At 36.5% G+C, this 4,266-nt stretch overlaps 1 pseudogene; it reads left to right on the forward strand.

Annotated features, from left to right (window-relative positions):
• Positions 1-1,782: 1,782 nt before the first annotated feature.
• Positions 1,783-2,186, forward strand: LOC122732222 (annotated as a pseudogene).
• The last annotated feature ends 2,080 nt before the right edge of the window (positions 2,187-4,266 follow it).

A 4,266-nucleotide genomic window follows, 5' to 3' on the forward strand; every position in this document is an offset into this window, starting at 1 on the left:
AAACTGCATCCCTCCAAAAAAGTTATGACTTTTAACAGAGAACTGAATAAAGGTGCAGTGAAGAAGAAAAATCCAACATATGAACCCTTTATCAATATATACCATATAGCATATGAACCCCTTGTGTGACATTGACCTTCACTATGGAAAATCATCAGCAAATCTGGAGCTTGAGACAGGAGGAAATTAAATAATTTGCCTATCTCCATGCTACAAGTACATGTGAGAGATAAATTAATATAAGAATCCATGTTAGTTCTTGGTCTACTCTATCATGCTGACAATATCTACATAGAAGGAGTTGACATTAAAAGGAATAAAATTCTTAGATTGAGGGAGGTCATGCTATTACTGTGCATTGTTCGATATACATCATATTTTCAATATTGTGTCTAGTTCTGGGTATAGACTTTTAGTCTATACTTGAATAATGGCATATTTTCTGAATACAGAAGAATTCTATCACAAAGTCCTAGTAGAATCAATAAAAGTGCAAAAAAAAAGGAAGACACTTTCTGTATTTTCATATTTATATTCTCAGTGCCTAATACAATAAGCAGTTAAGAAATGCTTTTTCATTTAACCATTGATTCATTCACAGAAATTGGAATGGACTTCAAAAGTCACCTAGTTTAACCCCCAAATAGAGAACATATTATCTACAACATCCTTTCCACATGGTCTTCTGGCTTGCTTTAGTTATGAGATGGCCCATTTTTGTTTTGGATTAATCTAATTGTAAAGAGGGTCTTCACTGCCTCCTCTCTTATATCAAGTCTAAATGTACCTCTTCCTTTTGGCCAAGTAGAAAAAGGTTGAATTTCTCTTCAGGTGATAGCTCTTCATAAACTTGAAGACATACATCATATTCACTGAATTTTCACCCTTCATATCTGCATGGTCACCAAACTGGTCCAATTCTTCCTTTGAATTATATCTAGGATTCATCTTTCCTTTCTCTTCTCTTTCACTGATATCAACCTAATGTGGGTCTTTATCACCTCACATCATCCACAATCAGATTTCTAAATTAGACACTCAAATCCTCTCACCTTTAAGCTTTCCCCCATCTAATTTTTCTTGCAAATGTTGCCAGAATAATCTCCCTAAAATCCTGCTGTCCTCACATTTCTTTTCTGCTTAAGGATTTACATTGACTAAGAAATTTCTGTTATGCCAGTTTGAACTCCTCCATAACCTTGATCCACCCAGTGTGGATCACTACTCTCTGCAATTCCTCCCATTAACCCACTTTCACCCAAGTCATGTTATACGCATATTATTTTGTTCAGTTTCCTCACAGAAACACTGAAATCTTTTCCCTTTTCCATCCTAGTGCTGTTCTTTCTTTCCTGAAGTGTTGTCTCCACCCACGCTTCTCTTCAAGCTCTACCCTTTCTTGAAAAGCCTAGCTTCATCCCAGGTTATACATGAAGACTTACCATTATCCGTGTTCTTTCTACTCTTGGATATTTTACATAATCACTTAGTTACTTGTACCACACCACTTCACATTTGGTTCTCCAATGAAAGATTATTTTCCAGTTTTCCAATAATTTCTAATTATTCCACGTGTGTTATTTATGTTCTCATTTAAATAAAAAGTTCCTAGAAGGCAACAACAATTAATGTTTCTTATATATCTTCACTGTGCATTAATATAGTTTTAGCCCTTTTCGTGCATGCGTGCCTCGCAAGTGAGAAGCTCTGGTCTCCCGCTTCTGTCGCCACCACCACCTCCGCCACCAACCTCGCTCAGAGCCTGCGCCGCCCACCAACAACATGTAGTCCAAGGGGCCGCTCCAGTTAGTCCAGGTCTTCGGTCAAAGAAAACTGCCACGGCTGTGTAAGGACGCCCACAGGTGATGATTGAGCCTTGAACCCTGCAGTACAAGCTGATGGAGCCTGCCCTCCTAAAGGGCAAGAAACGTTTTGCTGGAGTAGATATCCGGGTCCTAGTGAAAGGAGCAGGCCATGTCGCTCAGATTTATGCTATCTGGCAGTCCATCTCCAAAGCCCTGGTGGCCCATTACCAGAAATATGTGGACGAGGCTCCCAAGAAGGAAATCAAAGACATCCTTATCCAGTATGACCGAACTCTGCTGGTGGCTGACCCTCGTTGCGGCAAGTCCAAGAAGTTTGGTGAATCTGGAGCCTGGGCTTGCTACCAGAAATCCTATGAATAAGGCAACTGTTAGGATTGTGGGTCTTTTTGCAATAAATTTGATTTATGACCTTTAATAAAAAACAAACATAGTTTTAGTTATATAGTCAGCACTACATAAATGATACACTAAGTTTCATTGCTATATTTGATAGTTCTTAGTATACTGACATCATTTTGCTGCTGAAGATTAATCATCCAGGTATCAATGTATTAACTATAAATGTGGAATAATGAAAGGGCTGACCTTGAATTCTCTACCCACCTGGAGATTTACACTGGAAAATGAAGTGAATTCCATAATCACTGGGTTTGAATGGGATCACAGAGACCATGTACTCCAAACCGTAGCTGAATGATAATCTTCTTTAAAATATTCAATATGCCACAAGTGGTTACTGAGCTTTTGCTTTAAAACTGTCAGAAAGTGGAAACTCACTAATACCAAAGGCAAGCCATTCCACTTGTATACAACTGGAATTTTTAGTATGTCCCCTTTATGTCAAACTTAAATCTCATCCCTTATAACCTTTCCCCATTACTTATAATTCTTAAAACAATTCTAATATTCCATATGTCAGCCCTTCAATTATTTGAAAATAGCCACCATGTTTCCACTCTGCCAAGTCCACTCTTCTTTTAGGTAGGTACTGCTAATTTTCCCCCCAGTATCCATATGGCCCTGAATTTGATCAGAGATTGTTTTTGCCTTCCTTTGTATCCTCATCATGTTTGCTTAAATATGTATGTTGATTAACTGACTGAACTTTACCATCTTACTTGTTTCGCTCTGAATATCCTTTAGATTATCAATTCCCCTAGTAAAATATGATGATCAGAACAAAACACACTGCAAAAGATATAATCTGAAGACAACAGACCACAGCAGGGCTATTTTTTAAAAAGACATCATCCCTTTATAATCATCCCTCATTTTCAGTCCTTAATTTTATTTTTTAGATATCACCCCTAAATGGCATACCCATGCCATCTGTCTATGTATATTCTTCTAAGTGCCCTAATAATGAGAAGGCTCTTAGTAGTTGGAAGTATTATATTCCCATGTATTAATATAAATGGCTTAACCTTGTAGGATCCATTAGGTTTTAGCCTTGCTTTTTACATTTTTATTTTTCTCCTAAGTTTTGTATTTGAAAGTAAAAATTTTATTTAGCTCTGCTTTTTTCATCAGCAATATTTTAAAGTTCTCCATTTCATTGAATTTCCATTTTTTCCTCCTCATTTTTTCTGGGTAGATGATTCTTTGTTGGCTTCCCAAATATCATATTCTAAGCCCTTAGATACTTTAAGGTAGAAGTTGCTAAATCTTGTGTTATCCTGGCTATGGTTATATGATATTTGAATTGTTTCTTTCTGACTGCCTGAAATATTTTCTCCTTGATTTTGGGATCTCTTTCAAGAGGTGATTGGTGGACTCTTTTAGTTTCTATTATACCCTCTGGTTCTAGGCTATCAGAGCAGTTTTCCTTGATAATATTTTGAAATATGATGTCTAGGCTCTTTTGTTTGGACCATACCTTTCTGATAATCCAATAATTCTCAAATGATCTCTACCAAAATCTATTTTCCAGGGTTGCTTTTCTCATGAAATATTTCACTTCTTTTTTTTCAATTTTTGATTCTGTCTTATTGTTTCTTGATGTCTAATTGAGTCATTAGCTTCCACTTTTACAATTCTAATTTTTAAGGTATTATTTTCTTCAGTGATCTTTTGTACCTCCTTTTCCATTTGGCCAATTCTAACTTTTAAGGATTTATTTTCTTCACTGGGCCTTTTCCCCCCATTTGGTCAATTCAAGTTCTTAAGGGGTTTGTCTTTTCATTGGATTTTTGCCTGTTTTTTGTTTTCCATTTGTCCAATTTTGCTTTTCATGGAATTTGCTTCAGTGGATTTTTGTGACTTTTTTTACCAAGCTGTTGACTTATTGTTTTTTTTCTCATGATTTTCTGCATCACTCTTTTTTCCCTCTCCCTCTCTTATTTGATTTTTTTTATTTTTGTTTTGTTTGTGGGGCAACTGGGGTTAAGTGACTTGCCCAGGGTCACACAGATAGTAAGTATCAAGTGTCTGAGGCCAGATT

The sequence above is a fragment of the Dromiciops gliroides genome, chromosome 6, assembly GCF_019393635.1.
Source record: "Dromiciops gliroides isolate mDroGli1 chromosome 6, mDroGli1.pri, whole genome shotgun sequence".
Taxonomy (NCBI): Eukaryota; Metazoa; Chordata; class Mammalia; order Microbiotheria; family Microbiotheriidae; genus Dromiciops; species Dromiciops gliroides.